The 25,646-nt window shown below is 37.8% G+C and overlaps 1 long non-coding RNA gene across 1 annotated transcript in view; it reads right to left on the reverse strand.

The window, feature by feature from the left end:
• LOC132481361 (uncharacterized) overlaps nucleotides 1–24,912 on the reverse strand; it is a 415,660-nt gene extending 390,748 nt beyond the window's left edge. Inside the window, exon 1 of the long non-coding RNA XR_009530811.1 lies at nucleotides 24,749–24,912. This is a non-coding gene — a long non-coding RNA (uncharacterized LOC132481361). The remainder of the gene's footprint in view (nucleotides 1–24,748) is intronic.
• Nucleotides 24,913–25,646: the final 734 nt, after the last annotated feature.

Genomic DNA, 25,646 nt, shown 5'->3' on the forward strand with positions numbered 1-25,646 from the left:
GAAATTACATCTTATATTAATTTATATTACAGCAAAAACTTTAATACTATGTGAAGAAATGCAAGAATTAAAGAGCCTAATATACAAACTGCTTCATAAAATTGAACATTTTTTTTCTTGCCTCATTCACATACTCAGTAGAGTCAAAGGATGAAGGGACTTCATTGCTTGTTTTCATATTTTATATTTAACAGTAACTAGTCCCTATAAGGCACTGGGACTCAGAAGTTAAAAGTGCCCTTAGGGATTAAAGTTCTGCCACTTCAGCAAAAACATATTCAGAGAATGTAATGAGAGTCTTCAAAGGTGCAATAAGATGCTACATTTTCAGAGAACACCCAGTTTTGCCAGAGCCTTTGAAATATCAGTAGGCAATCAATTCTTCAGTCCCTTGAGAATCACTCACTGAGTAGTCTGAGATCTCTGAGGTTTGCTTGAGTTGGTTTTCCCGACCTGTAGACCTGGGTAATGCGTTGATTTGCAACTAACCAAGATGGGTGTGTGTGTGTGGGGGTCTTACTTCAGCACACTAAGAACTGCTTGTAACATGTGGTGATCTTCCACGTGGTATGATTTTGTGTAGTGGCTCAAAGCCCCGTCTGAACAAGACATATTTTGAAATCATACAAAATTCCTACTACTGCAGAAATAAGCTGTTTTGCGATAAATCAATTCCAGAATAACTTTAAAATAAAACATATTTTAATGTGTTCTGGCAGCACATTAGCAGAGATCAAGAGCAAAATAAGAGGTGAACAGTCCACACTGCACTCTCCAATTGGTAGCCACTGGCCAGTTTCAGCTATTGAGCACTTGAAATGCAGCAAGTACTGAAAAATGTAAAATATGCACCAGATTTTGAAGACACAGTATTTTTAAACATCTGTAAACTACCTCATATATTATGCATTAAAATCATATTTTGGATATACCGATTAAGTAAATTATTAATCTTTTTCTTAACACTTTTTTAACATAGTTACTAGAAAATTTTAAATTACATATGCAGCTCACATGATATTTCTATTGGAAAGCAATGGTCTCTATACAAATTTGAAAAGTTGATAAGAGTTTAGAGAGGAAAGGACATTGGGTCAGGATAAGCACTTCAGAATGCTATCAAAGAAACAATAAACAAACATTGGTGGATGGTCTTTCTGAAGCCATTTGAAGGCTTGTGCTTTGTTTTTTGTTTTTGTTATTTTGATAATATACTAACTAAAACAGCATGAGACAGAGGAAAAGTGCACACACTTCTAGGAAACTTTCAGAATACCCATCCTTGAGACCAGCACTCAGATTTTGATTAAAATGGTCTGGGATGGGACGCGGAAGCTTTTTAAAATAACTCCCTGGGTGCTTCTACAATACAGGATTGTGAACCACTCTTCACTAAAAGGTCAGAGGATTAATAAACTCATATCCAAGAGATTCACAGAAAGAGTGTGGAAGGTGGGCTTACAAGAAAAGAGGTCTGAGCCACAATTTTACCTTGACACTGAAAATGGATGAGGCACACCCTGAAAGACACGGGCAGGAGCCACATAGGAGACTAGCGAAAGTTTGGGGAGCTTTTTAGACTGATCCAGTAGCTCAAGGAAACAACTGCTGTGACAAAATGCTTCTGAATGATCAAAAAATATTTGGAGACCGTAGGGAAATATTTGCAGGGCACAATATTAAATATGATTATAGATATTAAAAGAACATTTAGGTATTTTGCCAAGCAATAGACACAAACAAGTCTCCAAGGGAAGTGCAGCCAATGCAAAGGCTCTTTGGTTACACTGTGAACTTCTACATGGATTTTTTACATTGATGTGAGCTTCCCTATTTGCTGGACCCTTAGTCTAATCTCATAATTGTACACTTTATTCCTTTATTAACTCTTTAGTATAGGCCAAAATGCTTAAAATCATACGTCAAATTCCTTATTACATGGTCTTTCAGCTCCACGTATGCCATCAGGCTGTCTCACTTTCCCAAAGGAAGGTGTTTTCAAGTCATGAAACATTTATTATTGCTGGTAAATAATCCTTCCTAGAAATAAACATAGTAAGTAGTATTATCTCACAGATTAATCATCCTTATTAGACAAAAACCATAGTAGGGTTGTCACCCACAGTCTGCCTGAATTTAATTACAAAAGAAGAATGGGCGAGACTAGAAAGGGAATAAAAATCCAAAAGAATCTCCACCTAAAAGCAGTAACTTAGAAATAAGTACTAAAACACACTGACATACGCCTTATTTTCTACTCGCAGAACCCTCCACAGAGAATGAAAACCAAATAAATGTCCTCCAGTGATGGAAACAGCTAGTGTCTTCCCATCTAAACAATTAAGGGGTGAAACAGTTAACACTGAGGTACCAATCACATGTTTTATCTCTCCGAGTAACATTTTTATAAAGGAGAATTACAGAATTATGGGGTAATAAAATGACTTTGTAAAAAGAAAAAGATAAAAATCCAATAACAGACTTCAACATTTCCATCAATCCCGATTCTGTAAGTGAACTAACATTACTGCCCGCCTTTAAGGTCATCTGCCTTATCTATCTTGGTTCTGTAGGTTTTTACGTGAGTAATAAGTAAGTGATTCATGGCCTTGTTGGATTTCAACCAGAGAGAGGAAAGGATCAAAGAGGATGTCCCACAATAAAGCACATTATGTGATCATCAAACTACTAGATAAGACAGATGAAGTGATTACTGTGAGAAGCTTTCGATTCAGTAGAGAATGACTTTGGATAAGAGGCCTCCAGAGTTACAGAGAAAGGTTATGTTTTGGCTCTTTAAATAAATAGCGAGGAAAAATGAAACGGAGCATATTATACTATAGACAGCATAAGTGAGCAAACAGGACTGTTCCATTTTTCCCAAAACAAATTTCGAATGCTTTTATTTTTAAATTAATTAATTTAAGGTCAAAGAGGTGATATTATCAACATACATACATACACGTGTACACACACACACACACACACACACAGTTCTGTCAAGTAGAATTAGAAGGAAATACCCAAATTTCTTATATAAACTACTTCAAATCTATCAAAAATTGCAGGTTGAAAGGGTTTCCTCACAAAATACCAAAATACATTTGAATGAAATATATTATCAATGAAAAAGATCTATTTTTTCACACTATAAAAGTTTTAAAGATAATTTTCTGTAATATATCTTAACACTGTATCATGGAGATCATATCTAGTGCACTATTTCTCTAAGGCAATAAAACTGATAAGTTCAAGGTTTCTTCTTTACAGAAAAACCTAGCTTAAACAAAATTATACTGTAATTTTAAGAACAGACAAAATTGGCAGACTCTCTGTTACACTTCCGTTAGTAGATGACACTCAGACCACCCTGAAAAGTGTTTTCTCCTTAACAGGATTTACAATCTGGCTCTTTTTCACTCCTACACACCTCACCTGATGCTAAAGGTTTTGGGGTTTTAGATTTTCCTTCACCCTGAATCTCCTCTGTCTCTCTGAGAGGGAAAACCATAAATTGTATCCCTAACCTTCTGAGATTGAGAACCTCAGTTCTCATTTAGAAAATGAGGAGGGCTGGAATAAACAGCCTCTAAATCCCTTGTATTTCTGAAATTTTACCAAGAAAGTCAAGAGAATTTGAATAAGCAGGTGTTACCGAAACCAATGTCCACCATCTTCTACTTTTCACCTTTTCAACCAGTCTCAGAGCCTATTTGTTTCTTTGAATTGATTAATACCCTTCCTCCTAAGATGCACATATCATGGTATAGAAACAGGTTGGGTTTCAGAATTAAACAGAGTTTCCTTTGAATCATGTCTTGACTGCTTACTAACTGGGACCCCTTGACGATAACTTTATACTCTTCGTGTCTTAATTTTTACCATCTAAAATGATGATAATAATGCAGGTTACAGTAAAAAAAAAAAAGATGATGTGGTATAGTTCAAAGATGAAAAAAAGAAAAACTTATATAGGCAGTTTCTGTGGTTGACCCATAGTCGGGATGCAAATTAAATATTTAACTGAGTGAGCACTGCCTCTCTCAAGGTTATTTTCTTCTAACCAGGGACACTGCTTTCAAAATGAGTATCTTTCTAAAGGTAAAATTTTAAGTAACAAACGCTGACATATGTAAAAGCTATTTTTTCACCAGGTAAGTTTCTTCAAATGTTTCACATCACTTAGTTTTCCTTTTCATAAGACTAAATGCGGTTGTCCCACACTCTCTGGGACTATTAGAGTCCTGTTTTCTGTCGTTTCCACACCTAACAAATCCTTCCAGTAAATTAGGCATATTCTTGATAATATATACCTCTTGAAAACACAGTCATGGGGGAAAATTAAAATTAACTGAGAATGAGGGCCATAACAGCAAAATAACATTTAATGAAAACGAGTTAGATTCATTGGCTACCTGAGACCACAATCAAGAGATATTATTTCCCCAAGGCAGAATCTTGAAGAGTCTTGGAGAAAAAAAAAAAAAGGTATAGCTAATTGAAGGGGGCAAACGTCTTAAGTAAAATATGGGGCCTCCCTGGTGGCGCAGTGGTTGAGAGTCTGCCTGCCGATGCAGGGGATACGGGTTCGTGCCCCGGTCTGGGAGGATCCCACATGCCGCGGAGCGGCTGGGCCCGTGAGCCATGGCTGCTGAGCCTGCATGTCTGGAGCCTGTGCTCCGCAACGGGAGAGGCCACAACAGTGAGAGGCCCGCATACCGCAAAAATAAAAAAAAAAAATATGTATGTATCTCTAAAACCAGGTATCATGACTTAATTTCCTATGGACAATGGTATATCTTTCTGTACAATCACTCCAGATCAACAGACGTTCATAGCAAACACTCTCAGGGGAAGAAAAGCTTTGCAATTACAGTCTTGATATTTATCTTCTTCCTAAAAGAAATATGACGCATGTGATCATGGCTTAAATGAAGTACAGTAAGTTGTTTCAAAGCATGCGCATTACATTATGCTCAGTGTACTTTTTAAAAAAAAACACAGATCCATATACGTCCTCCTCCAGGAAGAAAAACAGATTTAGAATCCTATACTAAACTCTCCCTAGCTCTAAAGATATTACCATATTGGGGACCGCTAAAATCATATCTGTAAATAATTTTATACAAGTTGCAGACGGTAAGTTTCATTTTGTGTGTAACATTTCCATTGGTCCATTCCACATTTACAAATGACAACCACCTTTAATTTCTTTCTTACACCACATATTATGAAAAGCAGCATCTCTCGGCAATATACAGTAGGAACTTTTTTTCCTTATAACATGCAATTCCAATTTAATTTAAACGCAAAGGACAAAGAACTGGCTCACAATCTAATATCTTGAGCACCTAAATGCTTGCGACTGTGATTGTACACTGTGTAAGGCATTTAGCACTTGGGATATGAAGGAGAATAAATATTGAGATTTCTCTAAATCGTGTTTCCCCAAATCTGATACATAAACCACCGGCATCAGATTCATGAAGGATGCTTGTTTAAAAGGCTGATGTATGGCCCCCACCTAAAAACCCCTGGGTCAGAATCTCTGGCCATGGATCTCAGATGTCTGCATTTTAAACAAGCTGCTTGGGTGAATGTCCCCTTATAGAAAAAACATCTCCCATTGCCTTAATCCAGAAGTGGACGGTAACCTCACGGCACCATAAAACTTCTCACCGTAGGACCAAGGCCCTTTGCGACGCAGTCTCTTTCCTCTACAGCCTTCCCTAGCCCTCAGTGCAACACGAACCAATGATGCCTGATCACGTACGTTCTGCATGTCCAGCTGCATATGCTTGGACCACACTGGCCTGACTGCTTCGCCAACCTGAATTCTGATTAATCTGAAGCCTAGATGATACCCTCTGCACCACTGCCTTTGCTGACAGTGACCATAGCCTGTCCTCACACTCACCCCAGTCGGGTAAAATGCTCACTCATGTGGCTGTTTGGTTAACATCTTTACTTACACATAATTCACACCATAAAATTCACCCATTTAAAGGGACACCATATAAGTTCAGAAGATTTTCATCAGCCCAGAAAGAGACACCATGCACATTAGCAATCACCCCACATTCACTGCTCTCTCCACCCTGCCCTAGGCAACCACTAATCTACTTTCTCCTGTGCCTATGCTGGACATTTCTTACAAATGCCAGCCGCACATGCTTCCATCATATACTACCAACTGCATCCTATTTATTTATCCATCTGCCTTTCTGACCAGACTTACAGAGGCTCAGTTTCCAGGATCTGGCACTGAGCGTGGCTCAGGAGGAATAATCAATACATGCTGGATTAATTAATGAATATCCGTTTTTGCCTCTTGTCATAGGCAAGGAGGGGCAGAACTTGGATGCGCCGTCACCACTTGGATGGAAAAGCCTGGGCTATCACTAAACTGGGGCTGGGGGGTTAGGTTCAGACAGAAGGGAAGGAGTGTGACAAACCCAAAGGCCAGCATTAACTACTTTCTAAAGTTACAGTGATCTATTAAATTAGGCATCTGTAGTCTCTGAGATGAGAACAGCAGTCCAGAGATTTTCTGTGATATATCAATACAACAACCACGGCTACTAGATCTTGGAGAGACAGCATGTTTTTTACTGTCCTTTACGTCCTTTTTGACTCTCTCCCAGCTCCTGTGTACTCTCTCTTGGTCCAGGGGTCCAGCATCAAGAGGTTGTCCAAAGCCTTCCTCCACCAAGATATCCTTAATTTGAAAAGTAATATTCCTCTCCTTTGGTCTTAATCAAAATTGCTTTTGCCTGAGAGCTATTCACATCGCACTGATGTGATTCGGAACACCCTAATTGATGGACTGGTTAAAAGATTGGGCAAAATACCAGTGATTAAGGAAAAAACTATAATGCATGCTCTGGAAGAATCTTCACAAAGAAGTACATGAAAAAGAAACAATTAAGTCACCCAAAGTGCCCCAGGGGAGGGGTGGGTGGGGGGTGGATTTCACTGTTAACATTTCTCTGAACATCTTTTAAGGCAGAGCTCTCTGAGGACAAAGCCACATACACATACACAGATACACATATGTGTAAAAATATTTACACTTTGCAATATGCTGTGCAGAGTTTTCTATTTCAGTAAATGTAAATCTACAGCATCCGCTGATGGCTGCGCAGCATTTCACAGTTGAATGTAAGATGATTCATGTAAATAATCCTTTACTCCTAGACATCTAGGTTATTTTCCTATTTTCCCCCCGGGTACTATAAAAAATGCTGAGAAGAATATATATATATATATATATATATATATATGGGAACAATTAGTTGGTTATCTCATTAAAATACATTTCTATAAAGACAATTTCTGTAGCACAGTATATCAGTGCTTATGCTTGATCAATGTTGGAAAAGTGCCCTGCAGAAAGACTGTACCTTTATACTCCATCAACAGTGTGTTCATGTCTGTTTCCCTACGCTCTGGCCAAGGCTGCATTTTCACAATATTTTTAGTATTTAACAATAGGCAAGAAGCAAAACTTGGCCTTTTGACACTGCCATGTCAAACTGTAAAATGAGTGTTTTATTAACCTTCATTACACGTGGTGACTGCAGAAAAGCCTCTGCTGCTTTTAGCATCCTTGACCCTGTCTCTGCCTCCAACCTACATCCTTGGTCTGTCCTGTCTCCAACCTACAGCCTTCCCCAAATCCATATGCCACCCTTGTTCCTAACACTGGGGTCAAGGAGGCTATGGAAAACACACATTCCCTAATATTCAAAAGGACAGAAATATAGTGCTCAATTTTTTAAGGACCCACCAAAATAGAAATACAAGATTCATATTTCATGTGCATTTCTTCAATTACTAGTGAACATATTTTTATTGATCTTTTGTATGTCTTTTCTCAAGTCCAGTGTCTATTTGCCTAGAAGGATATTTACCTTGGGTTATTAATATAGGGTTTTTTCCACTCATATAAAATGCCTTTGTTATCACATTAAGATTCCATACATTCATAGGTACAGCTTTCTTACACTCTCTATTCTTTCCACTATCATACTATTTCAAATTGTATAACTTTATAATGCATCGTAATATCTACCGGGGCATAACCCCTCCTCCAATGCTGCCTGGGTGTCCTTCACTTGTTTTACATCTTTTTTTCAGAGGTACTTTAAAACCACTTGACAAATTTTTAAAATCCTAGTAGGATTCGGCTTGATTTTACATTGAATGCACAGATTAGTTTTTATAGACTGCCTATCTTTACTGTATTATACTTCTTAGGAGTAGCAGCTGAGGTATTAGGAGAAATAATAGGAAAAATAGCAAATGGTAATTAAAAGATTGCTATGTGTAAGATAATCTTCCAAAAACGTGACATCATTATCTCTTTTATCCATCACAGCTCTGTGAAGGGGATATGTTTATTGCCGTTTTGCGGATGGGAAAACTGAGGTACAGAAATTGTAGGTAACTTATCCATGGTCAAGTACCCAGTGAACACTGGGGTCAATTCCGCACCCAAGCATTTTGAAAAGGGAGCTCCCACACTGACAACTACGCAGTTTAGGTAAATCCCTTCATTCCAGTGTTACTGTCTTTTTATAGCTTTAAAATTTTCTTTACTTGAACACTGTACATGTCTTGTTGAATTTATATCCATATATTTTATGTTATTAGCTGCAGTTTTTAATTATGACATTTCCTTGGTACATTTCCAAAAAAAAACTTTCGGCATTACAAATATTATCATTTATTCTTTAAATGGACAATTTATTCAATATATTGTTTCTAATTATATAATATATACATATATATATATATATATATATTCTTTTCCATTATAGGTTATGACAAAATATTGAATAGAGTCCCCTCTGCTATACAGTAGGTCCTAATTGCAGCCACTATGGAGAACAGTATGGAAGTTCCTTATAAAACAAAAAATAGAGTTATAAGATCCAGCAATCCAACCCCTGGGCATATACCCAGAAAAGACAAAAGCTCCACTTCAGATTTCTAATTAAATAATTTATTTTCTATTATTTTTTAATTTAGTAACAAATTATTTAAGATATTAAGCTCCTTTTCATTACAGTTTTTTCTCCACCCACAGATTTTGTACGTAGCGTATTTTTTACTGTTATTTCCTAAGTTGTCCGCAACTATAGTTTTAGTCTCTTAATTTTGGGTTAGTTATTTCTAAATTTGTTGCCTTATTTTTAAAACAGAGAATCATCTATGACTACCAGTTTTTCATAATTTACCACGGTCTTTTTTTTTTTCCCCACACGTTGTGTGTGTGTGTGTATGCGTGTGTGTGTGTGTGTGTCTAAGTATATGGCAGCATAAATGAGATATACAGCTTGCTTGACAAGGAACTTTTGTTTATTTGCTTGTGTAGCACAAGGTTTGCTACTCATCTCTCCAGTGATCAATTATATCAAAAAAAAACCAACCTTGACACAATTTAATTCTTATGCATTAATCTTTCATAAACTAAAGGGTGCTAAACTCGATTACTCTTTGTGTTTTTCACTTTTTCCTTGTGAATTTAGTAGTTTTGTGTTACTTATTTTAATTCTATGTCATAAATTAAGTTTTAATATGTGATATTAGAGGGAGGCGGATATTTTTGTTGTGGTTTTGGTGGAGGATTTCAGAGCATAATCAAAAACTCTTCTCCATCTCCAATTACTTTCCAAGTAAAATACATGAAATTGTATGGTTTGCAGCCACCTACAAACTACACCCACGAAAATAATAAAAATAAAATGATTAAAATTGGCGAAGAGAGCAATGAATACTTTAAACTATAAATCACATAAAGGGAAGTTCAGATGTGTCCTGAATTAATATGCACACTTTACTATCATAATATCCTTGAGATCTGCATCGTTGAGTGACAATGAGTCAGCATATAGCAAACTGAGTTCTCATATTATTTTTTTTTTTTTTTTTTTTTTTTTTTTTTTTTTTTTTTTTTTTGCGGTATGCGGGCCTCTCACTGTTGTGGCCTCCCCCGTTGCGGAGCACAGGCTCCGGACGCGCAGGCTCCGGACGCACAGGCTCAGCGGCCATGGCTCACGGGCCCAGCCGCTCCGCGGCATATGGGATCCTCCCAGACCGGGGCACGAACCCGTATCCCCTGCATCGGCAGGCGGACTCTCAACCACTTGCGCCACCAGGGAGGCCCCTCTCATATTATTTAAACATGAAGAGTCTAAGAAATTATTTATATTTAATTTTCTCTTTTTACAGTGCTAAGATTTCGAAATAAAGAGACTGCACTCCTGTACTCTATACAGTACTGTGAAGTACACAAAAGCACAACCACGTATAGAGGATGCCCACATAGGACAACGTATGCCAGACACGTGAACTGCCTTACATGACTGGACACGTGAACGCACATTCGCATCTTTTGAAAGTTCGCAACGTGAAAGTTCGTGTGTAGGGGACTTACTGTAGTTATCTGAATTTAAATTAATTAAAATCAAATACGTTCCCAGTCCTCACCTTGTGGCTAGCGGTCACCCTTCAGGACAGCACAGGTGGAAAACACTCTCATTATCACAGAGCGTTCTTTTGGACAGCACTGAAAGCAGATATTTTTCTTCCCAGGCATAACGAAAATAATTCTCATTATTTTTCTTTTCAGACAGGACAATTAACATTCTAAGAAAATAAACAGCATAGTTATATTCAGAATATTAGTAACGGACAAACCAGAGACTTTACCTCGGTTCTATCTGACTGCTGAACCACTGTTTTTTTCTACTTACTATGTAGAATTGATTGAAGAAAAGAAACCCTTAGCATCAGCAATGGCTGAGGGAAGCCCCTGCCCATGCAAGTCATAGCCTGAAAAATGTCACTAGAGATGCCACTGGCACAACTTGCCCTGCGGACATTTATCCTTGTCCTTCCTAGATTCCAAGTCTCATGCTAGATTCCCTGAATTCTGTTCAGCGTTCTAACTAGTATGTAAATTCTCGAATTAAATTCATCTCGTGTCTCAGATGTCTACATTATACTTCTTATCTCTGGCAAAGACTTAGCAATCCTGCCAACCATTACATTTCTATTTCATACCACTTATAGAGACAATTTCTGGAGATGGCACAGTCTAAATGGCCTGTCCAAAATTAACCCTTTCAGTTCTACCAAAGTTGCCCTTTTTTACTGTTGTGGATTGAATAGGGTCCCCCCACAAGATAGGCCTAACTTCTACTCCCCAGTACCTACAAATGTGACCTTACTTGGAAAAAGAATCTGCGCAGATGCAATTAAGTTAAAGGGTCTGGAAATGAGATCGCCCTGGATTTAGGGTGAGCACTAAATCCAATAACTGGTGTCCTAATAAGAGGAAGGAGAGAGAGGGTTGACATCCACAGACACAGAGGAGGAAACCCAAGGGGGAAGGCACAACAAGATGGAGGCCGAGATGGGAGAGATGCATCTACAAACTAAGGAACAGCAGGGATTTCCGGCCACATCAGATGCTAGGAGACAGGCAAGACGCTGAGTCTCTCTGAGAGCCTCCAGAAAGAAATCACCACTGACAACTTCTTGACTTCAGATTTCCGGCCTCTACAACCGTGAGAACACAAATTTCGGTTCTTTTACGCCACCAGTTGGCTGCAATTTGTCATGTCAGCCCTAGGAAACTAAGAGAGCCACCATCCACGTCAGTATCTCTTTCCAGGGCCTTGATCTCCTTCAAAGCAGTTACTGTTCCTTCCGCATCTCCCAAAGGGGTAATCAAGAATTTCTGGTGATTGACTTCCCAATTAAGTATAATAAGGAGGCAAAATCTGGGCGAACACCTGAAGAAAAATGTCAAAGATACAAGAATGTTAGGTTATGGGAAAATGACTTTGCCTTTTAAAATGTGGTTGACTGGCTGGATCTAGAGCAAGCTGCCTCTTTCACAGTGTTGAACAGGCTCTGAAGCAATATAAGCTTTAGGAGACTTAATGACAAGACGTGCGGACATGTCCTGTTGATCAAACAATGCTAGAGAAGCAAAGGAAGCTTAACGTTACTGACAAAATAATGGTTCATTTAATATGACATCCCCTTAATGATATGCAAATGAATTATCATGCTGCCTGAGGACGAGAAAAAAGAGCCAGCGTGTAAAAATTTACAGTTTCTTATTGATTTTATTGATATCTTATCTTGTATTTCTCTAGCATTTGCAAGAATTAATTTTAACAACTTTCCATATCATGAATCTTTTAATAGCCATTGCATTCTTTAAACTATACAGAAAGACTCAAACTCTAACATAATCTTTTCATTTGCCCCAAATCCTTAATTCTGTGAACTGTATTTGGGTTCCTCCTGAAGTCTGGCCATAAGAAGCATTTTTCAGTTATTCTCAAGACCATATTCACCTAGGCACTTACTAAAAATGGATGATCACACTAAGAACAGAATGCTGTGGGTGAGACGCCTGGAAGGAAGTGAACTCTCAGACATTGTGGGGTGAGTGACGTGACCTCAGCATTCAAGAAAGGAGAGGAGAACATGGGTGACCAAAAGAACAGGAAGGAGAAAGTGACCTGTCTTCTGGCAGAGGAGAGAAGGTTTGGATCAGACAGGTGTTGGGCTTTAGAACAAAGGAGCTAACGGCCCAGAGACAAAAGTTCTCCTTAGTAAAAGTTTTAAAGCCTTAGATAGGAAAAAGAAACTCATGTGCATTTAGGTATAAATAATTGCAATAGCAATACATGATTTTATCTTAGGGGACTGAGAAATAAAAAATATATTCTGTTCCAGAAAAACAACCAGGGAAGTTAAAGGAAAATTCTGTATATAATTGTAATTTTGAAGAATCAGGTTTCTTCAGCTTTTTCTGGGAAGAACACACATAATGCATTTGAGGTTATTAAGAGGAAAATGGTTAGAAGGCATTCAGGACTTGACCATTTAATTTACAAGGTAACCTGTTATCATTTGTGTTTATTTTTCTTCACATGAAGTAGTCTGTAAAAGGCAGTGGATTCAAAGGGAATGGCCCTTATGATCACTTTAGTCTAATTGGAATTTATGTGATCTCACAGCCTCTACAGTTCTCTAGTTAAGAAAGATTATGTATTCAGGTAAAGAAAAAAAAAAGTCTATTGGAAACAACAGCAAAAGAACAGCAGCAAAACTGACTACGGGCAATCATGAATGTCCTATGGGCCTAGAATTCTCCATAATCTACTGTTCCCCTATTACCTGAAACTTCTACACACGTTAGGAAACTTTCCACTGCTTGCCGACTTTGTAAGAAAACAGCAGACAATCAGAGTTATTACTCCATGACTGACTGGAAATTTGCCTGCTGCTGAATGTTTGTCCCTATGGTCTATCTCCATCAAAGGTCTTTATACAACTAATTTAAAGTATACACTTTTTAACATGCTGTTTGATTGCTGTTAATTAGAATATACTAATCGTTCGTTCCTGTTAATATATTTTACAATTTGATCTAGGATAGGGTATATCCTGGACGCTCTGCTATAAAGAACCAAATTCAGGATGGCAGGGATCAAAGACCTTTTAAACGGGGTTAAGATTATGATTCCTGTTCATCTCCATCTCCTGTGCTTGGAGACTTGGCATGGTAACTAGTAAAAACTTACTTGTGTTAAGTGTCCATTGTTTGAGAGGCTATGTGCACTTGCATTCACTCCTATATATGCATGTACATACACACACACACACAGTTTTTTTTTTTTTTTTTTTTTTTTGGCGGTACGCGGGCCTCTCACTGTTGTGGCCTCTCCCATTGCGGAGCACAGGCTCCGGACGCGCAGGCTCAGCGGCCATAGCTCACGGGCCCAGCCGCTCCGCGGCATGTGGGATCTTCCCGGACCAGGGCACGAACCCATGTCCTCTGCGTCGGCAGGTGGACTCTCAACCACTGCGCCACCAGGGAAGCCTCACACACACATTGTGACCAAAGGACAATGTGTAAAATAGCAGGACTCAGGGAGCACTAATATCTTCTATGATCATAAAAAAATATTTCCCACATATAACCTCAAATATATTTGTAAATTACATTGACTAAATATTTGTACATATCTTTTAAAAGCAAAACCTCTGTAGAGACAGCATTTCTTACAGATCAGGAGGAAGACAAGCACTGAAAGAGGAAACATCATTTTTGAGAATATGGCCCTACATAATCAGGTTCAGGTAGGGCGCTAAAGTCACCGGACTTCAGGCAACAAACAAGGGCAAATCTACTTCAAAAGTTCATTTAATAGGCAAGTATTAAGTACTTCTAAAACTTATTTAATCTAGAGAAACATAATGAAAGCATTTTTTTCTGGATACTTACAGTGATTGGGAACAAATATTTTAAAAATTAAGTGACAAAATAGTGAAAAATATGTACATATCTTTAAACTTATTTATATAAGTTAGAAGTGTACTTGAATATTAGCCTGTAATATACATTAACAGAATCAGTGCAAGTTTGTGCAAGAATTAATATATAATGTGTGTATATACACACATGCACACATTATTTCCACAGAAAAAATTTAGAGAAAATGATGTCGGGAATTAATTGTAAATATACATGCTGCTATCTATGTGCCTATATTCCAAAATATTATACAGTCAGCTGTGAAAATGTTTACCCAAGGAAAGCTAAAAGAATATTAAGTTGCAGGCTAATTTGTGCTTCACTCCAAATAACTGGCTCTATTATTAAATATTACTATAAGTAACTGACAAAAAAAATCCTGCAACCTTGCAGCTGGCAATAAGTGAGTTAACACTGATAAGCTGTGGAAATACAGCAACTTGTTTTCATTCCTACACACTATTTAATTTTTTTCCAAAATCAGAAGTAGAGTTAGAATAGTAAAATGTCAGTGTAGACAATATTCTCTTAAGCATTGTTACAAACTCCTAGGTTTATAAGTCAGAGAAATTGGTACTAAGAGATATTCAATAACCCACACAAGATGACACACATTTAAATGAAATCAAATCTCAGACTCTGGCAGGATTCATTGTTATGTCTATGATAATAAAATATCAAAATTAATTTTTTTCAAGCAATAATTCACTTGAGTCAACCAAAACAGTACAGCGGTTCCAATTATTTAAGAACATGCTTTTATGAAAGCTACTGCATTATGTTAATTATATTAAAAATCAAAAACATTCAGGCATACCCTCTGACATAATTTCACATTTGAGAATTTATCTTAAATAAATGCTTTTGGATGACAACAAAGATATAAACCACAATTAAACCCTTTATTTAGCTTCTTTTAATCTTATGAAAATGTAAAACACAACAACTACCAAAATACCCAACCATATGAGACTGTTAAGTAATTTCTTTTAAATCCATACAATGAAATAATAAGCAGCCACTGAATTGGTGCTGTAGTAGGAAGATATTTAATGACATAGATTTTTTTTTTTTTTTTTTTTTTTTTTGGTACGCGGGCCTCTCACTGTTGTGGCCTCTCCCATTGCGGAGCACAGGCTCTGGATGCGCAGGCTCAGTGGCCATGGCCCACGGACCCAGCCGCTCCGCGGCATGTGGGATCCTCCCGGACCGGGCCACGAACCCGTGTCCCCTGCATCGGCAGGCGGACTCTCAACCACTGCGCCACCAGGGAAGCCCGACATAGATATTTTTAATTTAAAAAGTGTATGTAGGACTCTATGATAAGTATCAGGTTGGCCAAAAATTAGTTTGGGTTTTTCCATAACATCTTACAGAGGAGACCCCCCAAAAAATTTTTGGCCAACCCAATATGTGATAATAAACAAAATAAAATATATCATACATACACACATCACAATATCATTCAAATTTAGCTTATACAGTTGGGTATTCTGTATTGTATTTTGCATTTCTCTTTTGTATTTTACGGCATTATTACACTTAAGTACTTTTTCTTATGTCGGGAAAGGAATACTGAAACTGTAGTTTAATCATAATCATACAAGGAAATACTGAACAGTGGTCATAATAAACAAACAAGTTCGAAATACGTGAATAAAGAAAAATCTTAATATAAAGGTGAGTAAAAAAGCAAATTGTAAAAACGTGCATATGGTAAACACAATGAATTTTGAGAAGCGACTGCTCTTTTCATCTTTAAAATTTCAAAATATTACCAAGGCTATATTTTAAATCTTGAATTTTTGTTTTTGAGTGTAAATAATTAAATGCCCCAATAAATGTCACAATAGGAATATTTCTGTTGGAAGTATTTTCATTCCATAATGTTGTTATTTCTCCCAATTTTCCTTTCTTCTTCTTTTGTTCCCTGAGTAATTTTAGTTTTCCTTATTTTCATGTTATTTTAATAAAAATGTGGGTGGGGGGGTCCTTATTCTCCATGTTAATCTTTGCAGCCTTTGAAAGAAAAGATCTCACTGGTGACACGATGAGAGCTCTTCTCAGTGGAGGCTGACGGACAGCCCTTGGGGGTGACACTGCTGTGGTGAACTTGGTCTTGCAGTTTTGGTCACTGTATGTGTCAGTGTCTAATCATATTTGAGGATGGTTCTCACACTCACAAGGGTATGAAACGTAGAGCTCAACATGCCAATTCAGTAATTGATAATAGAAACACAACAGTTCCCAGCCATGACTGTGCAAGAGCCCCCCAAACACCTTCTTTCCCTCAACAAAACACACAGGAATAGACAGATTATCTGAAGTTTGTTTGGCGAGCACTGAAATAGCATATGTTATTTTATGTATATGTTATTTTATTTATGGGATATGTTACTAATGCCATCAGCCCAAGCCAGCCTGCTGCATCAAACATTCAGAAAGCTAGCTGCCACCTTCTTCCCAGAGTGGCAGCAAGATGAAGATTCCCAAACTGCCTTTGGGATTCTGAATTTGTTTGCCAGAATCTTTTTGATACGTGTTAGAAACATTTGTCTCAGATATTGTTAACCCTGTCAATAAGATTACAGAGGCTGCCTTGGGGATAGAGTCTATTCTTTTTGGTAGAGGTTCTTTTTGTGTAGATTTGGTCTCATATGATGAGGCGTCTTCTGATCCATTATTGCATAACCGTTTATTTGAAATCTTAAGAGTCTTCTGAGGTATCTTTCTCTTATTTTTGCCTACAAGGATATTTTTTTCTGGATTTTATATTACCAACACTAATAAAAGGTTTTAAGCATTATTCATATTTTAAACAAGAATAAAAGTCTTTTGACATTGCTCAATGGAAAATATTTTTAAATAAAACTTTCAACATATGATTGGCTAAGCATGGGAAATAACATTTAAATGGATATATCATATGTAACCCTCTAAGTGATATTATGTAACTAGCAAAACCACTGTCCCTTGACGTTACTACCCTTGAGTCTGCCACACAATTTAAATATGAGCTCTCCATAACTTCACTGGAGTTATGATAGGCTGATTTAGGGAAATACAAAGTGTTGGAAATGCTTAACAATTTTCACAGTGGTTAATCATAAGTTGATTCTCAGTAAAATTAACTAAAAGGAAGTGACCAAACTCCAAAAATAGGAAAAAGCGAAGAATTTTATCATGTAATTAATTATATTTTTAATCTAGATTTTTCACAAATCACTATGTCCATTTAAATATTAAACAGAGAATTAGGCAGATGATCTTATTTATATACAATCAATATCAAAACTGATGAGGGTAAATTCTGTTTCAATAATACTCTGTAAACTCAAATTTCTTTTTGTTGTTTTCTTCCTCTCAAAAGAATGATCATTATGATAATGTGTTTCATCTGCACTATTGGTACATACACACTTTATTTAAATGTTTCCAAAAAAAGGTGATTTATTTTTAAGTACTGTAACTTCAAATTTTAAAACTAACTTAGAAACTACTAACATTGTAGAAAACAATATTGGTTGAAATGCACAAATTTTTTAAAACATTAAAATTATGAATGATCCTACCTAAATATTATTAGCATGGAAATTTGGACACAAATCTTACCAAATCAGAACAAGGAAATTGAAAACGCAATAATTAACACTGTTTTCTGAATTTAACTATTTCAAGGTTATTTTCCCTCAAAATTCATAAAATCAAATGTTGTGATTTCTTTTATATATATATATATAATTTAGATTAGGTCATCACTCAAACTTTTCATTTAACTGAAACTTATTTTTAAATATGTATGCTAACCATTAAATTTTTGTTTTCTTTTTTGTTCAAATTAATTACTGTTAACTGTTGAAAACACAAAATCTTAAAAAGTATAATATACTCCACAAACATAAATAAGAAATATTTTATTTAAGTCTTATTATGAAATTTGTAAAAGATATAGACTATATAATCTATCTATGGAAATATCACTGACCATAATTATATTAAAAGTAATAAACTTTTAATTTTGATCTCAGTTACCAATAAAATTTTGAAGAACTGAGAAGCAAACAATTTACCCAAATAACTTTAGCAACAATATATTTTAAGGCTAATAATACTTTTCATTATTTTAATGTATTTTAATCAAAGTAAAATAAAGTTGGCAATAACTAAAATATTATCAAATTCTTTGAATTTAATAAACAAAATATTAAGTTGTATGGAAAAGTATTGTGAAAAGTGTGAATAAGGAACCTCTGAGTGATATAAACAGATCTTGGATCTGTATTTTAGGAAAGACCTACAGTATAAGTAATGATATATACAAAATAAAAATTTAGTGTTTCCATACTCAGTATCTATATGTATCACACATAAGAAGGCAAGGTATTTTTACTGCATTTAATGTGTTCATAAAACAAACTTACTTTACATAAGGAATCTTTACATACCACATCAAATTAAAATTAAATAGCAACTTTATAAGACAATGAGAAAAAGAAATTGTAATACATGCCATCACAAAACAAATATTCTCCAGTTGTTAACCTCTTGGATTCTCTTGTACCTAACTGGACTAAAAAGAAAAATATCAGTGTACTGTTTTTTTTTTTTAATTTGATGATAGGAACAGATCAATGATTGGAGGAACATAATATTTCCAGGGCATTTAATTTTATATTTATTCTTTAAATAATTTTAATCAAGCTTATGAATGTCATCTCAACTTAGGAAAGTGCTCTCCAAGAAAAAAAAATTTTAGGCAGAGAAGGTAAATTAACATGTTTGGTTTTCAAAAATATAACCACATAACTTTCAAATCTCTGTTCAACAGGATATCGTTATCCTCTCAGGATATTCTAAGGAAAGTCCAAACTAATCAACGCAGAAAATTAAAATACACACACACACACACACACACACACACGGAAACCCATTTATCATTTCTAGCTGTCAAATTTGTTGAAATATGGGTTTCTTTGTTTATGCTGCTATTAATTTTGTATATAATCACAGCTTAAACCTAGAAATATTTATCTTCCAAATAATAAAACTAATTCCTGTAAACTGCATCAACAAGTTATTCTTAGTTTTATTAGTAACTATTCGAAACCAGTCCATGCCACTGTCACCCTGTAACTGCTGAAATACTTTTTATTTTTAAAAGGTAACAGGAATAAATCTTTCTGCTTTAGTTAACACTTAATGAATAACTGATTGAGCTATAAGCCAAAAAATATTAAGTATCAATGCAGTCCATGAATGAATTGATACCTGTGACTGTTATTAGTTCCCATTAAACACATCTAGGTATACAAAATGTTAAAATCAAATGTATTTAATAAACTTGTTGTATAAACTGGAGGGCAAGCAACCATGGTGTAAGCAGGTGACCTCAGTCACCTTGCTTTCATCTTCATGTAACTGAGGCTGGGAAAGCATGTTTTCCATTCTTACTCGCCTGGGGCACTAGTTCAGTAAATTCTATAGACTCAGCATTTTTTTTGGATTGTTTATTTTGTATGATAATGTCTGAAATCTGATGTTAGCATCAAAGATCCCTGTCATACAATGATGATCAATATTCATTACAGAAGTCCAGCAAAAGACCAGCAGATTCCTAAACATACTCTACTATACTGAAAATGGGGAGATAAATAGGAACCTAATCTGATTATATTCTTAATAAAATTGCTAGCAAAGTAGTAATAATGCAGATTTGGGGGATATATATAAAGTAATATCAATTTGAACTTTTTAAAAAGTCATTCAGTCTTTCCAACAGCATTATACCTGTCTTTAGTTTAGGCATAGATTTCCAAAAATTGGTCAAATAATATAAAACCTTTAAAATATTCATATTAGAAAGTGGAAAACAATTATTTGGGGTATGGGGTGTTGTAAAACAATCAAAATCATAAAACGTATACCTATCATAATGTAAATACTACTTAGATAACTGTTTTCTTCTAATAATACCATGTAGTAAATTCTTCCATGATTATACTTTCTACCTTTTAATTCTGATTCTCTCCATCTGTTTCAAATCTCCTACTTCTTCAAAAAATGGCTAGAAAGATATGCTTATTGTAATAATTGATAAATGGTTCTGCTAAATCCTTAATTTTTTCACTAATTTGATAGCAAGTTTTGATTCATCCACCTTTTTCAGTAATAACTCCTAACTATAGGTCCTATAAAAACGTGGAAGATAGTTTTCCACCATCACAAAGAAATACCTGTGTTCGTCTTATCCAATGATTTTAACCTTTAAATAACATTACACATAATCCATATAATATGCTATACTTAGGGATTAATTACCAGTTTTATGGTAGTTGGGTGAATAGTAAGGTGGCTTACCAATCATTTCTGTGACCGAACATTCTAAAACCATATGGCAGAACTAGTAATGTCCTGTGCAACCATATAGAAAAAACTGCCTGAGGTCCCTAGAGTTCAAAAATAATTTTGGATAATCAATAAAATAAAACCCATTCCTTAATACTGATATGGTAAGAGCAAAATTGCACCGTGCTTAAAATGTGAATATATATACAATTAACACAGATGATCATATACATATAATTAAGCTATATTTATTCTTGGTAGGGTATTATAAAATTAAGTGATGATTGAAATGAAAACAGTTCTTAAAAATAAAGATATCTGCACCCAATACATCATAAACATATGAAGATTAAATCAGAGTAATACTCAAATTTGGAAATATCATTTGAAATAAATCTTCAGATTCTCATCATTTCTGCTAAGACATATTCTAAGATACATTTTAACTACTGTGCTCATCCAGAATAATTCTTATTTTCCTATATTATAACTGATCTCTCATATATTCGGCTTCAAACTCTTTCTTCTAATTCAGAATTAATGGTGTCCCCCCCACGATAAAACCTAAGCTTCATATATATATGCATTTTCTAAAAATTACAAGTGAAAGTCATATTCAGTTATACTTTATATTACAGGTGAAGTCAAACAGGCTGCTGACAAGATAGAAATTAAAGAATAAAAAGATTTCATCTTTTGTTTGATCTTCACTGACTGATAAATCTATTTTATCTCTTAGATGATAATTTAATGGAGAAAAAAACAAAACTCACTGCTTCTTCATAATCTCTCAGTCCCTCTAAATGTATTTTTTTTTAAGTTTCATTCAGTTGAAATATACTTAAGTCTAAAACTAACAGCTAATTTTTAGGCTGTTGGAAGAAAACTACCTAATATAGCTATAACAGAATAAGGTCCTGAAAAGATGGAATAAAGATAGAAATAATGCAAAAATATGGATTAAAATCACTATGATAAGAAGGAGAAATACTCAGTGATTGCCAAGCTGCAAAGATGAGGCTTCGGTTAAATACAGACACACTCTTTAACTGATACGTTAAAATAGCCCATATGTGATACTGTAGTTTTTAAAATAAGAATTAAAAAGTTAATTATTAAAGTATTTCCAAAATTCATCAATACAATAACAGTGTCATTTCAGGAGACTTAACACTATCTACCTATCTACCTACCTACCCACCCTCCTATCCAATGTCTTCTCCCTTAAACTTGAACCCGACTTCAGCAGTCTGCTAAACGATTCTGCCAAGTAACCTTAACTGAACAAGTTTACTACTGTATTATGTAGCGAGTACTGAGCATTTTTAAAGTTCCAAAATATAACTTATCTATCCTTATATCCATGTTATATCAAAATTATATCAATTGTATCAATATTTCATTGAGACTGATTCATGGAAAAGCCTATAAACACATCTGGTTTTCTTTGCAAATGTATATGTCACATAAGCAATGACCATAATATACCCACTTCTACCCTATTTTACTAAATTAACATTGCTGTTACTAGCTGCCTTTTAAATTACCAATAAGTTCTCATGCTTGAGGAATTTAACATGGTTAATAATGATAAAAAATTAGTAAATGTCCTGTTCTCATATTTTTAAACATTTAAACATGGCATAAATCTTTCGGCATTTTACATTGACATCCTTTTGGTTCTGCAATGTGTGAAGGGGTAAGGTATGTGATAAATTTAGAAAAATCCACAATGAATTTATGTGACAACAGACAAGGTAAAAGCAGTTCCTTCAGGAAAATAATTATATTATTTTTAGAACGTGGGGAGTTCCAAGCCTTCCTTAATATTACGTGAATGTAAAGGAAACAGAGTTTTCAGAATTCACAATTCAGTACTTTTCTAGAGACGTTACCTGATGATTTAGAAAATAATCACATAAATTTTATAAACATGTGCACTCAATGTAAAGCAGGTATAGTTCAAATGATTACCGGCACTACATTTTCCAGAAGCATCCTAGTTGTCTCTAAGTTCCCTGAGATGTTTGATACATAGTTGTAACTTTTAAATTACTAAATAATAAAATTAAAATAAGCCCTGACTGAGTTCTTCCAGACTAGTTAAGCAGAGTTCTATGTCACAGCAAAATCTACAGCAAAATACAATGAAAGGTGCAGAGACTGGAGATGAGTATAGCCTAGATTCGAGAACCAGCTCTTTCCTGAAACAGCGCAACGAAGACCTGAAGTTTCTGAAGCCTTTGCTGCTTTGTCTATAAAATGGGCAAACCTATTTTTCTCTGTTAACTTTAAAGTTACACTGTCAGATGCATGACTTCCTAGGAAGTTTATAAATTTATGTAGGAAGGCAGATGATCTCTCTACATGATTATTGCTACCATAATTACCAATGTACAGGTACAAACAGGTAGCCTTTGAAGGTTCTTCCCTTTCTATCTGAGTATATGACTAACGTGTTCAGGTCACAGCAGTTCCAGAGTTCACGCAAGTCTGGGGAACAAGGACCAGCAATTCACCAGAATTAACGAAAAAGTTTTACCAACTTTTCGTCTTCAATTTTGGCTACAGTAAATTATTTCAAGAAATAGGTATATCGGCCTAGCTTAACTTTGTAAAACACACACTCAGTTACATTCAAACTACTGAAAAGCATTCAAACTCATAATGTTGAGTCACCTTTAAATATAACTTTATATGATATGTAGTTATATGTAGTTTTCTAAATGATCACACAGTAATGAGACTTTTATTATGGCAGGAGGAATTGTTTTCCATGGTGCTGTGAGTCATCCCCAAAATGTAACTATAGGACCAAATGGTATTTCTGACATGAGTGAATCATATTATACTTTAATTTATACAAGGAACTATTTTTTAACGCATTACGGAAGAAAAAAGCTTAAAGAATTGAAGTTTCTACAGATATGCTCCGGTTATATTTCAGTGGGCGTGCAATTTTCTTTTCAAATAGGACAGAAAATCCACTGCCTCTCCTAAGATGAGCTCCATATACTTTTTTTTTCTTTTCTTTTGTATCATCGTGATTGAATGGGGATACAAGAGCGTTAGGCAGGTTCCAGCACAGCTTTACACTGCTCCATCTGCTGGATATGCCGGCATCTCCTGCATCCAGCGGCAACCTCTAAAAAGTAGCACGAACTAATTCAGCAGGTGGCTTCAAAAGGTTCAAGCGCGTTGCCTGAGAAACTTATTGTGACTTTTTAATTTTCGCCTAGAATTCCAATTTCACCGTAAATTTTTAAAATTAATTAATTAAGAACCCACAACCAGCGAAGACACGCTTCACCGTAGGGGATCTAAGGCAAACCAGAAGGAACTAGGCTATTCATTCACTGCCGGTTTGCACACCGCTCCAAGCACAGATGCAGACATTTATCTAAGGGTCCTAGAGCCGTTCACCCAGTCGAGAAATGTAAATACATGCATAAAAGTTTTAAAGAGATTTTTAAAGCACGCCTATCGGTGGGCCCGTAAACGGCACAGAAGGAGATAACGCCTCTCCGAACGGGATTTCCCCAACGACCGAGCGGGAAGCCCTCGGCCTTCTCCTCCGCAGCATCCTGGCCGGCAGCCGCAGGGTCGCGCTTTCGGACCAGGCAGCCGGACTTTTCCCTCAGCTCCTCGTCGCAGACGGGACAGCGAGCGGCTGCCGGCCCCCGCCCGGCCGCCAACGCCGCCGCCGCTGCAAAGAAAGGGCTACTCCGCTCCTGGAGCCGGGCGGCTGCAAACTTCCCCTGCTTTGCACGTACCTCTTTCTGCCAACTGGAACGTCCTTCCTCGCAGGGGGGCCAGGGAAAACCATTACAGCGTCCCAGGGAACGGTGGTGAAGGACACTCTCGCAAGGAAAGACCCGCGCCTCCGGCAGGGACGCGCCGTTCGCGCAGGTGGGCAGCACCGCTGCCGGCGGGTCCGCCCCCCGCCCCCCTCGGCCAGCGCTGCCCAGGCTGTGGGGAGGACTGCTGCAGCGGCCACGGGCAGCGCCAAGAGGACCCGGGCAGCCCGCGGGAGCCGTGAGGGAAAGCGGCACGTACCTTGCTGCGGTCGCTGGGCGCGGAGCCCGAGCCGGGAGCGTGGCTGGAGGCGGCGGGGCGCGGGCGCAGGACGCCGCCGGGCGCTCGGCCCGGAGAACTTGGGCAGAGCCTCCGCCGCGGTCTCCGCCAGCGGCGCGAGCAACACGTCCGGTTTGAACTTTCCAGCTCCGGGCTCGGCGAAAACGCGCTCACGCACGGACACGCGCGCGCCGGCAGAGCCTCTCAGGGGCAAGCCAAGCGGCCCCGGGGCCTCCGCGGCCACGTCCTCCGCGCTGCCCGGCTCTCATTGGCGCGGAGGTTCCGGCGCTATTTATTTATTTCCTCCTCCTCGCTCCGTCCCCCGCCCCGCCCGCCCGCGCGCGCGCGCCCCTCCTCCGCCCCTCGGTCCGCGCGGCCGGCCGCTGGGGCTCCGGCTGCAGCGTGGCGGGGATGCGCGCGGCCCGGGGATGCGCGCCGGGCGGGCCGTGCGGGAGGGAGAGGGTGCCCGGCTGCGCGCAGGAGGCGAGGGGCAAGAGACCGAGGCGGCGCGGGGCGGACGCGGGCGAAGGCGGCGCGGCGGCTCCCCGGCCCGGGCCGAGCCCCTGCGCGCCCGGACGCTGCCTCTGCTGCCCGCCCCGCGGCTGGCCCCAGCCCCGCGGGGACGCTGCGACGTGCCACCGCCGGCCGGCCAGGGGAGCCGCGAGCCGGCCCTTTCTCAGTGATGGCTTAAGCGCTGCGCAGTGAGGCTTCGCTCTCCCCACGGTCCTCGCCCCGGACCGTCGGGACAGCCGCCGTCCACCCAGGTGAGGCGGCGGGCTGAGCCCTGGCAGGAAACGCAGGGCTGGCTCCGGACCGCAGGCTCTGCGCGCACTTTGGGACGCCTCGCCACGAGCTCCGAGCGCCCATGCCTCTGCTGCTG

Source organism: Mesoplodon densirostris, chromosome 20, assembly GCF_025265405.1.
Source record: "Mesoplodon densirostris isolate mMesDen1 chromosome 20, mMesDen1 primary haplotype, whole genome shotgun sequence".
Classification (NCBI taxonomy): domain Eukaryota; kingdom Metazoa; phylum Chordata; class Mammalia; order Artiodactyla; family Ziphiidae; genus Mesoplodon; species Mesoplodon densirostris.